Genomic DNA, 13,095 nt, shown 5'->3' on the forward strand with positions numbered 1-13,095 from the left:
TATCTTGAATTATACAGATGTATGTGTTCGGAACACACTTCTCTCAATCTTGCTTCTATCACACTCTCCCAGAGCTTCATTGCATGGTTCTTAAGTTTTATTACTCTGTAGTTGCCACATTCTTGTACATCTCAGCTGCTTCTCCATTTGTTTTGCATATTTCCCAGGTGTTCTTGTATGGGAAGCTTAACGTTGCATGGGCATACTGACCTCTAAATATTTGAACGCGACATACGTAATTGTGGCACTGTACTCCTTCCCCACGCGCATATTTTCAAAGAGCAGTCTACCCCGATTTCATTTTTATCAATAACAATCAAACAGCGCAGATGGCGGAATTCTTAGAACAAGAGAATATTCGGCGACTCGACTAGCCTGCCCGTTCCTCCGATTTAAATCCCATCAACCACGTGTGAGGTGCTACGGGGAGACGTCTTCCAGCACGTCCAGATCATGCAGCAGTTATCAGCAGCGCTGGTGGAAAAATACAGAACACATCATCAACTTTGTGAGCAGCATTGGAGTACATTGCAGAGCATGCGTATCTGTCAATGGTGATCACACAATTCTAAGGGCCATTCCACTCCTTCTGTAATGTCCGAGGGTATCATGAGTCGCATTGCCTTCAGTGCAAGTTATTGTCTCTGTATAAAACTGCCATTTTTCTTGTTCTAGTCACGTTTTTCTGTCTGTTGTTTCCTCTATCACATCTAAGCACAATTTTCTATATATAGTTCAAGTTTCACCAGTCTATGCCACTTGGGAGTGACACAGCATGCAAAAATTACTGCAGTGTATATGCATTTTAACAGTGTCCTTGGACCCCAAAGTTTAATGGTTGGGCCTAAAATCTGTAGGGGAAAACGGGGTAATGGCACGCTGTGTATAATTGCACGCATCCCTGTTTACAAAGAAGCAGAAGAAGGAGAGGGCCTGCATGGTGCTCAACCCTACCAACAACGTGCCCAATGAACCTCACTTGAGTGGGAGAGCGCTGCAGAGAACGTACTGCGGAGTATGACCATATATTGAAAATCTTTGTTTTTCTTCAAAAATTTCACCAGTTTTCTTTAGTGGTTAAGTTCAAACTTACTTCTGGGGCACAGAATTTTTGCAATCAATATGTATGAATAGTCAATTTAGAATAAATATACCAGTCAAGAACAAAAAAATCAAGATGGACTGATTTGAGGTAATAGCACGCATGAACACATGAATGCATGTGATTTAAAATGCCTCATCAGGCTTTGAAAAGTGTGGTACGTTCCCCATGAATCCAGAAGTTTCTATAGATGCTGATTTTGCTGCAAGTGATCAGTGCTGTAGTCATACTGAGGAGAATATGGAAGAAAACCTTCCTCATGATGCAATGAACTCGATGAAACAAACATTTAGCTATGTTTCTGAACTGGCGGTTGCTGGACTATCAAGAGAAGTAAGCAATTATAAAGAATCCTCCGCAATAGTCCCGTTAACAACAATTTCTCCAATTCGTAGGCAAAAGCCATCGTCAGAAGAAAAGGCACGCACCAAGCTCAGAAACCCTAACAGCAACACCTCGCAGGCTCTTATGCAAGACAAAGAGCGAAGAAAGCAAATACATTTAGGGAATATCCTCATAAGGAAGGTTTAAAAACGAATTAAACTCAGAACTCAACTGTTGGTGCTATTACCCTCAACTACAGGGTAATTGCACGCAGTGTAAGGTTTCAAATTTCCGTCTGCTATCTTATAACGGAGGGTAATTACGCAATAGTTCCGAGTTATTTCATAGTAAACATACGTAGGTATGTACAGCACTTTTCATTAGATTCCATGGTGCTCTCTCATTGCTGTTCTGAGCAATTAAAAAAAACGCGTGTCATTACCCCCTTTTCCCCTATATATATTTGCTAGGATATACAACAACGAAGTACTCACACATGAACGCCACCCTTCCATCCGCCATCTTCCAAAGTTATACAGAAATCGGCCCCGACGACCGGAAGGTTGAATATATTGTTTATGATTATAACTTTCCCTTTAAGAAAACTATGGAATGTTCCTGCTTACAACTGCTTCATGATCCTTGATGCATCTGGACGTGCTGCAAAGCGTGTCCTCATAGCATCCTATGTACTTGATGGAATTTAAGTGAACACCATGGGCTCCCACTAGAAATCGAAACCCGAGTCTCCCACGCCAACAGCATGTATACTAAACATGTTACAATGCTATAAGAGTCCTAAGAGTCGTAATCGAAAATGTGATTAAATTGTCGTAATCCTCTAAGGATACCGTTCTCAAGAAACCATGTCTGCTAGTAGTACGAACCTAACGTTATCGAATTACTAACATTTTATGAGTTCATAAACAATGGGAACAGAAAAAGACCGTTATCCTTAAAAAAAAATCATTCGATCCTCTTCCGATTATTGAAATGCTTTGTTGAAATTAGATGTGAAATTATGTTAGTATCCACAAATTAAAATAGTAATAACTTAATACGGTAGCTCACTATAAGATTAGTTAAGTACAGTACTTCTTTCATGCATTCCATCTATCGATTAAGTTGCAACTGAATTGGTACTTAAAGTCGTCAGAGAAACTCATCTAAAGGGTATTAAGAGTTCATTATCTCTTGCATGGACTTTTCCACCTTTTTTCGAATTTTCTGCAATTCACTCGAAATCCATTAAGGGGCGGGCAATTTGTCTGCTTGCTGCACTAACATAAAATCATTTGTGGTTTTATAGATGGAACTTGATATAAAAGAGAGTGTTTTCAAAAAGAAAATAACGGACCGAAACATGTTAATGGTTATTGTGTATACATGGATATATAGCGTATTCGTGTGGTACAATATTTGGAGTAATAAAACAAATTTTATTAAGAATCAACTACAAAATGCAAGTTTTACGTTTTGTTTCTTTTAAAGATACGAAATAGTGATAGCTGCAGGAGATGGGCCGGAGGAAAATTTTCCCCAGAGATACGAAATATCCTCGGGGAATTCTCCGATTATCCTCAACCTCGACTACATGTACTTTCGCAGTACTATTTTAATCCTCAGTTCATTTAGATTTCCCCCGGAAAAAATCTGATATCATCACTCATACGATATCACTGTCTTTTTATTTTTCGTACTCTATTAAAAATGATGGAACGGATGATTACGGAAAGTGAATTATCAAAAAAGCAATTGGTAGAGTGAGAATATGGGTAGTAAAGGAAGAGCTCCTTAAAAAGCACGAACACGATGTTATGCAAGAGGCTCGAGATCGAACTAGTGGCCCCTCGTACTAGAGAAGCGTGCTCTAGTAATTGGCAATTTATTCTGTTGACCTTGTAGCTTGTTGTTTCACGGATACAGGCTAATTTAATGTTAACCCCAGACGTCAAATACTTAAAACATGTTTAAGCACCTCGAATTCGTTCTGACAAGAGTTACTAAGTCTTAAATGTTACTATGGAGGTGAAGTAGCTTCAAAACTATTTATAAAATCGGTTTAATAATATTAATTAATGCCAATATATGTTTTTTTTTAATCCTTTCTAGTCTTATGTCCCTACTCCTACACATAATTTCACTGTCCTTACGCTGTTCAGTTTTCTGTATTAACGTAACAAGAATTTTAGGAATGTTCAAAAAATGGATCAAAAGATCTTGGCCAATAATTAGTTTTTGAATCAGGGGCCACAAAATTTCTGAACAACCTCTAAATTGAGTTTTCGAATTTTCTACGGAACAAGCACATCATACTGAGTTAAGTGGTAGTTTGGGTTTGGTTACATTATATGTAGTTCTCCAGGTATAAGGCCTACAAGAACATTTTTGATTGAAATATGTTGAATCTTTTGATTTTAAAAAAATACTCAGATTTTGGGTGTTAGTGACTTCTACCAGAACGAGGATGATATCGGCATATGCCCACTTCGAAAATTTTGATCATTTCGTTTCTGTAGATTAGCAGCATCCTGATATATGAAGATTTAGTTGTTTAAGAACAGTTGATGTATTGTGCAGACCGAAAGAAGTACAGACTGAATGAAATTTATTTTGTTTATGTGTGCCTTTATTCCCATGATACTCTTACAAGTCCCACAATTTATAATGTGTCATAACATGAAAATCCCCCTTCACTTCTTAAAAATGTTTTGCTCTCCCCAAAGATTGGTTCTCCTTGCTTGATGTAAAGCCCAGAGTCTTGAATACCACTTCCTCAAGCACTCTCCAACACCTTGCTGACGTGCACGAAATATCAACCACAGAAAATCAATAAACCGCAAAATGACGCGGACCTTCCTCTCTATTAAGTTTTTTTCTAGATAACACACCATTTAATATTGATAATAATTCTATTCACTAGAATTAACATTTAACGAAAAAGAAATGTCCAAATACGAGACATATATCAATCGACTGAATCACTGAACTAAATAAAATTATATATGCCAGTATAAAAGATCGTGCGTAGTTTTTGAGAAAACCGAAAAAAAAAACTTTTTTGGAAACAAAACTTGATGCCTTAGAAGAACCACGCCTGTTAGGGTGGAACTAATACTAAAGTATATATCTTCATTTTTTGTTTATTAAGACGCTAACAAGACGACAGGGCATAGTATAGTTAATGTGGAAAAAGTTCAAAATTATCATTAGATCTAACTTCTAAACTATAAAAATAAAATATTGTCCAAAGGTGAGACATATCAGTTGATAGATCACAACGTCGATCTTCCAAATCTGTAGAATTTTAGTTTTGTTGTGCAGAAATTTATTTACAATAAATAAATGTCACAATCGCGTTTTAGGATTGCAACCTTCCGGTATTTTATCGGACAGTTCGGTTTTTGATCTCTTTGTCCGGTGTCTGGTGCATCCTCAAAACCGGATGTCTCACTAGTTCTATTCTTTGTTCTATTCTGATTATTTTGTAGTGACGAAAGGAATTGTTTGTCGATGATCATGATTAAAACAGAGCTCGTAATTTGCTTTGATACCGATCTGTCGTTCGCTGAATTTGTAGAAGAGTAGAAGACAGGAAAATTTACTGAACTTATCAAAAGTGATGACAGTCAACAAAAGTATATTTTCAAGAGCGCAGCTAGCACTGGTTCGTCCTCATCTACGTCTTCTAATTAAATAATACATCCAGATCCAGTAAAAGTGTGTAGGCTTTATGAGGCATTACCCATCCTCAGCGAAAGCTGGTAAGACTTATTTTTCAAGTATATTTTGTGCATGCCATAGTAGTCCATAGTATTGATAGTAGACTACAAAAATTACATGTGCTGACTCAACCAAAACGGGTATAAGTAAATTTAATAAATGCTTTAAAAGTAACTAATGTTATGAAATTCAAACTCCGAATCGTTCATTTTTATGTGAAGTAACCACTTTCTGGTTGTTCGCATTTTTGATGAGCTATGATGTCATAATCTTAAGAGTATACGTACTCCAGGAGGGTGTCCGGTATTTCCATTTTCGAAAGTTCGCAACCCTAATGTATTTACCGTATATGAAACATATGTACTACCAGCAAATTCCCACCACGTGTATTCTCTTGCGTTCTTCCTTCTACATCTCTTATATGTAATTTGTCGGAACCCGAAATCTTGCATGAGCTCATCCGTGGCTAAGTGGTTAGCATACGCGCCTTTGACGTGGGAGAGCCGGGTTCGATTCCCGGCGGCAGCTCATGTGGTTCGGAATCCACGTTAATCAGTAGGTTCACGTCTCATGTAGCCTCGCTGTTGAAAGAGACGTTAAAATCAACTCATCTCGCCCGAAATTTTGCACGAAATTCCAACGTCTCTTATTGGCATCTTAAGGAAGCAACACCACATTTTTTTCTTCCATTCTAAGTCAAACATCTAAAAAACTTTAAAGCATATGTTTAATGATTTTAGAGGAAAAGTATTAAAGTAGCGTGTTTGTAACTATTAGGAGAATGCGTGGCACTGCTAGAAGACATGATCTGATATTAAGAGAATTTCTTTTTACATATACAGCACATAAATGTAGCTATAGACAATCTGTTCCAGCAGAAGTATCAATTATTATTGGCATCGAACTTCATATTTTTTACCAATATAAAACTTCGTTAATGCTCATCGTCTCGGAATCTGCGCATCAGAACTTACTCGTAAGCACGTCATTTTGTTAGGTTCGTTTTGATCTATCTATTGAGTTATGTCTTCTGTTTGAGCAACATTTTAGTTAAATTCAAAATAAAGTTTAGGAGTTACTGATAATCTTGAGCTATATTTCCTTAACAATGGAGCCTCGTCTTGCCATTGTCATAATGAAGACTTTCCAGAGGATATACTTCCACATCTAGGGATGCGCTCGAGTCGAGTCGACACAGAATTTTCCTGACAAAATTCGAGTCGAGACACAGCTCTTCAAATAGAAAAATATATATTTTTCGAGTCAAGACATCAGTTTTGTAGCACATTTTCGAGACGAGACAGTCTCAAATCTTGTCTCGTGCGCATCCCTATCCACATCAGTCTCAGCTTAAAAGCTAGCGTAGTTTTCGTTCAGCATCAATTTTCCGGTTTACAGAGTAATTTGTTTTTCTTAATTTACTGAAAAATTACCCGCTAGTTTTCATATATCATTTTGTTCAAGTCAATAAGATACATCAAAAAGTTTCAGTTTAACATTCCACGTTTACGCCCTTTAGATTAAAGGAGACGATGGTTAAGGCAAGTGAATGGTGATGGAAGAATTGGTGGCATGAGGAAGACGGAGGAAACGGGAATACTTCGAGAAAACCCATCCCACGGACGCGATGTTGTCCACTACAAACTTACTTGACCGGGGATCGAACTAGGGACCCCACGCACCAAAAATAAGCACTCTACCACTGAGTCACCGTGCACTCTATGAGAAATGTAGATTGGTATATGTCTGACCTTTGAGCATTCTTTTTTGCGTTAAACGCTAAAAATATTGGAGAATTGAAAGACCCAAAACACACTTATTTTTCTAAAAGTTTATTTTGCTAACCCCTATCCTTCCTTTTATCTTCTTTTCAGCTTTCAAATTTTACTATCAAAATTAACTACTTTTCGACAAGTAATCATATTCATCTCTTTCTTTCCTAGAACTTTAACAATGTTAGTAGATATACCAAAATTCTTTCTTTCCAACCACCATCAATTTTCGTATTAATACTACAGTCCCATGTCTCATATAGGCACGGTGCCAGAAAAGGAAGACAAATTCCAAATGAATAGTTTCAAATGTTTTAAATCAAAATATATCACAATCATCGGTATTCTTTCCTTATTGACAGGTCACTTGCCCAACTGAGAAGCTTCTACTCTTCACGGTTCTCCGCTAACGTCTTTGTATGCACGCATAATTTCTCTGCTTTTATATCGTCCATTAATTGTAGCCTCCTTCGCCCCCACCCTCTCTTTCCTGCCACCATACCCTCTACCACGTCCCTTGTGGTACAATTTCTTCTTAGACAATGTCTCAACCACCTTCTCTTCTTCTAAATTATATCTAAAAGTGTTATTTTCTCTCTCATCATTTCTAACACCCTCTCATTCGTTTTCCGCTCGACCCAGTTAATTCTATCCATTCTTCTCCACACCTTCATTCCGAAAGCTTCGAGTCGTTTTTCATCACTTTTACGTAATGTCCACGTTTCCGCCTCATACAGTACAACACTCCACAAGAAGCATTTTATGAGTCTTTTTCTCAACTCTTTATTCAAGGTCCCACAAAACAAACTTTTCTTCCTCCTAAAGGCTTCTTTCGCTATTCCTATCCTTGCTTTTATTTCACGTTCGCACTTCATGTCATTACTAAGAATACTATCCAGATATCGAAAACTATTCACTTGTTCTATTTTCTTCCCTCCCACGTTTATATTTGACCTCTTCGTTCTAATCACCATGGCTTTTGTCTTTCTAATATTTATTTTCATCCCATATCCTTCAAAACCCTTCCTCAAGTTTTCAAACATCCATATACTGTTTTAATACTTATTCGATATATTTTGCTTTAAGCTATTACTTTAGGGTTAAAAAAACGTTTCAATAATCGAAACTTAATTTCCGTAACGCATGACAATCTTTCAGCTCTTGAGTCGTCCACATTTCAAATTCATTGAAGAACCAACGCAATTATATATGACCAATTAAAAGACTTTTATTATCATTAAGGATCAGACATAATTGTTATGAAATGTAGGTTACTAAGCGGAGTTGATTGTATCATTTTTCCGTGCTCACTATTGTGTCTGAGTGGCACAGCCCATATCACCCCACATATCGATCTCTTTATGACTCCCCTTCATGGCTCTCTAACAATAAGGGTAGAAGATTTTCCCCTGGCTCTTGAAGTTTTCTCCATCGCTCACGTTTTCCCCGTCGGGAGTTATCACACATCATTGCCACTCACTTATTCTATAAATTGGCTCTTACAGTCCTTTTACGTTCTCTGCTTGATGTTCAGGACCAAAGGTTCTGGTAACACTTGAACCTCATATTATCAAAAGAGAAGAATAAAATATTGCTTTACCTTTTTGAACAACAAGTTACAAAATACTTATGGTTTCTTCTATGGGGACTCTATTAGCTCAAGTGCTGACATGGCTCATTAAAGAATTGTTGCTAGAGAACTTGAAATATCTCACTTAGCAGGATCAGATTCAAGATCTTAAGGTCTCTTGTTTGATCGCGTGTTTCAGTATTGTGTTATAAGCATTCATAATTATGTTGAACAAAGCATATTTACTAACATATTTTAAACCAGTGAGGGGTAAATCACTGGCCGCGGGTCAGATTTGACCTTCCTAAAAGTTCTACCCAGGCTGCGACATGATTCATAATGTGATTAATGAAGGCATTGGCTGTCATTGTGCATTAAAAAAATATATTGTCCCATCTAAAGTATTTTCTTTCTTCTTTGGCTCCCTTCTAAAAAAAAAAAAAAAAATCCCGTCACTGTCCTAAAGTAAAGTTGTTATATGATGCCAGCCTACACCAAAGTCATCAATGTTTAGTCCTTATTTTGGCTGAAATACACATACTGTGACTTAAAAAAATATTGAAACACACAAAACGCGTACAAATCCTCCCGCTGGTCTAGTGGTTTAGCACGCGCGCTTTTGATGTACAAGGTCCCTTGTTCGATTCACGGTAAAAAGAAAGCATCCAAATTTGAACACGTCATATTGCCTCGGGGCTGAAAAGGGACGCTGCAGTTCAACAACCAATAATATCAAGAATGCGCACATGTCCTCGTTGTTGTCCCTGAAGAAATAAAAGGTTTCGACAGGGAAAGACGGGTATGAATTGTCAGCAAGCTCTTTAAACGAGATTTACTCCAAAAACGGAGTTTCCAGTTCGGTAATTTTGAAGAATTTTAACGTGGCAATACTGTAATAAATTTATGTTACTTAAAATTCTTAACACTACAACGAAAAAAAATGTTGCTATTAGTGAAGAAAAATAGTTCCTAGACTGTGCCCAGTGGATATTGGGAGCAGACCGTTACCTCCCGAAACTCTCAAACATGTGTTAGATTGACAACAGGATATAGATATAGTAACATATTATATAACGTTATTTTATATCACTTTTTCTAGTAGTGTTTCAGTATGTTCTTCCCTTAATAGTCGACAACATCGAAAAATCGATAGTCATGAGAACGTCCCGTGGAAACGCACCCTTGCAGATCTTGAAGAGGCTTGAAGAGGTCAATAATTTCAAGTATCTGGGAAATATTTTGACGAGAGACGTTTACTGCACCAAAGAAATCAGCTCAAGAATTGCCATAGCCAAAAAAAGCATTCAACAAGAAAAATCTCTCTTAATTATCAGGATCATATTGGACTAAGGAAGAAATTCGTGAGTGCTATATATGGATTATTAAAATGACATTAGGGAAGTTAGAGAAGAAATATTTAGAGAGCTTCGAAATGTGGTTTGAAGGGAGATGGAGAAGATAAAATGGACAGAACAACAACAACAGAAACAACAAACGAAGATGTTTTAAAACGGATAGGAGAGAAGAGGCCACTTCTAGCTAGCATCCTTCACAGAAAGACCAATTGGATTAAACACATCCTGCGAAGAAATTGTCTTCCTCCTACTGCTATAGAAGGAAACATGGAAGGAAAGTGAGGAATATGAAGAAGAAGAAGAACACAAATGATTGATAATTTGAAAAACAGAAGAAATTATTGGGATTTGAAAGAGAAAGCTAAAGATCGAGAAATGTGGTTGAAACATTTCCAAACCCAAACCTAAAATTAAAAAATGAAGAAAAAAGTAAAATAAAGAGCACCCTCATAAATCCTCGGACCTGCCGAAAGGCAGAATACTTAGTAATTATTATTGTTACTAATAATAACATACCGTAGTTGTAGAGATATTAAATATCAACTTGATTTCATAATGTTGTTAGTATTGAAATTAGGACATAAGACAAATTTCAAGTTTTTTTTATTATTTTTATTTTTTTCTTTTTTTTATCAATGCTCTTTCTACAAATTGTCAGCTTATTCTTAAGTCCATTATGTAAGATTTTAATGTATTTATTCTCGTTTTGCAGGATTATTCTCGTGAATCCAACCCTGCCTGTGAAAAAATAACATGTTGAAGAAGGTTTAACAGAGTACATTTCTCAGATCATCTTCATAAGAAAGAAGAAAAGGCATTGCTAAAAGTATAAATTTCTGAAGTAAGTACACTAAGAATGTTGAAGACATTCAAACTCAAGCCCTAATGAACGTTACAAATAATCATTTCCACAGAATGACGACATACATAAATAAAACAAGAATCTTTTTTACCTAAAGAATAGTTTAGTCATTATGTTTCTCCAGAGAGTACCATTTACATTCTTTTCTTAAACTTTTTTCTCTTCATTTTTTTATTTTGAACGATAATAAATGTCTCAATGTACCCAACTATACCATATGAGTGCTGATCTTGCATGTTAGTCTCCACATCCACCAACTCCACCAAATTCAAACCATTCAATTAACTGCACACAAAGGATTAAACACAAAGTGCTTCAAACATTCAAAATGTATTACATATCTCATCATGAATGAGGTATTTTTAGAGAAAATTTTACGTCAGAAATCAATAATTTCAAAAATATTTCCGAAATAATAGTTACTAATATATCTGTTTTGGTTCTACCTGAGTTGTATTATTAGTGATGTTATGAAGTGTGAATGTGAAATAAATGTAAGAATAGGAATGGCGAAAGAAGCTTTTAGGGAGAAGAAAATACTATTTTGTAGAACTTTGAATAAAGATTTGAGTAAAAGACTCATAAAATCGTGTGGAGTATTGTATTGTATGGTTTCAGAAACATGGACATTACGCAAAAAATTATGGAGTAAATTAGCTGAGTCGAGCGGAAAATGAATGAGAGGGTGCTAGAAATGATGAGGGAGAAAGAAAACAATTTTAGATATCATTAAGAAGGGGAAAAGAAACTGGTTGGGTCATTAGTTAAGAAGGAGAGACGTTTTAGAGGGTATGGTCGCAGGAGGGAGAGAAGGAGACTACAATTAGTGGACGATATCAAAACAGAAAAATCGCATGTGAAAACGAAGAGATTAGCGCAAGACTCTGGAGCATGGAAGCTTCACAGTTCAGGCAAGTGACCTGCCAATAATGGTAGAATACCTATGACGACGATGATGATGAATATTTATATTAATTGGATTACAATGAGTTCGAATTTGCACCATTATACACTACATACAGTAACTCAGTAATATGGCACATGATGTGGGAATATGCTTATGTTACTCAAGACATGGTCTATTACGCATACCAAGACATAGTACAGGGCAGCAAATACGATGTTCCCATCGTTTGTTGTTAATATGAAACCATCTCAAAGCGAGTTCTCTTTCTAAAAGATTAGTTACAACTTTTCTCGTGAAATGATGTTTCAATCGAGCTAAATTCCTATAAAACTGTTAAAATACGATTACAAATATAGTCTCGATCCTTCCCTTTTAGCCTTTTAAGGGGATGCATAAAGTCTGTGCTACGAATGTAACAAAGTTTAATAATATCCTATATCATTTTAAGTTAACGTCAATTTTTACATAGTCGATAAGATGTGCTGAGTAATTGTTAAAAAGGGAAACGTTCATGAATACTAAAATGATCATGTTTTTCAAATTAAGTGGAAGAAATTAAGCTAAAGCTATGAAAACCGTTAAAGTAGGGTCAGGGTCTAATAAAGAAAGGACTTTATTGTTGACTTAGAGAGAAATATATAAATTGAACAGAAGAAGTATAGCTTTCTAGAAATGCTAGAACAAAATAATTAAATATAGAGTATAATCTAACTTTTATGGTTTTCAAGTGACCATAAAGGAATTGGTATAAATAAGATGGAGAAATGAAAGGACTTCGAAACTGAACTGCCATATCATGGATATGATTCATAACTTCTGCATGAAAAATGAATGCATAATAATTATAATTAAAAAAAAAACTCTTAACCAACTTCACATACGTAACCTAATTGTTTAGAATGTTACAGTGTTCCGAAACTTCGCAGTACAACCCCTGTGCTGTTATGCAACCATGATAACGCTAAAGAACGTATGGTTGCCTGTAAGCATGTTCTACTTCTTTCAAACTTTTTTTTTCAGTTACCTGGGATCAGCTTTTCTGATTGTTGTCCTCCACCTGCTTCTATCTTGTGTCATATCCATGTGATACCATATCGTTCCTAACATAGTGTCCCCACTTCTTCTTTGACCGAGTTTCTGTTAGTTACCCGTTTAGCTCTATAGGATCCACTCGGAGAACTATGTATTCCGAACGTCTTCTTCTTACATGGACAAACCATCTCAGTCTACTTTCTTGCAATTTTTCTCCTATTGGTATCATCTTTACTGTTTCCTGGATCATTTTATTCTTAATTCTGTCCTTCCGCGTCACTTTACACATCCACTGCATGTTCATTTCAGCAATATGCAACTTCTGTTCTTCTCTCTTCGTTGTCCAACATTCCGCTTCGATTAATATAACAGGTCTCACTAAGTTTTCTGCGCGCTAAATGTAGTGGCAGCTGATAGGTAGCGTGTAGATAGACACCGTTACAATGCA

General features: G+C 36.3%; 1 protein-coding gene across 1 annotated transcript in view; it reads left to right on the forward strand.

Annotated features, from left to right (window-relative positions):
* LOC145668848 (transient receptor potential cation channel protein painless-like) overlaps positions 1-13,095 on the forward strand; it is a 55,958-nt gene that overhangs the window by 32,424 nt on the left and 10,439 nt on the right. Inside the window, exon 3 of the mRNA XM_081737049.1 lies at positions 10,559-10,687. The gene's annotated coding sequence lies outside the window, so the exon portion shown is untranslated. The remainder of the gene's footprint in view (positions 1-10,558; positions 10,688-13,095) is intronic.

Source organism: Thermobia domestica, chromosome 13 (genome assembly GCF_964235325.1).
Source record: "Thermobia domestica chromosome 13, izTheDome1.hap1.1, whole genome shotgun sequence".
Classification (NCBI taxonomy): Eukaryota; Metazoa; Arthropoda; class Insecta; order Zygentoma; family Lepismatidae; genus Thermobia; species Thermobia domestica.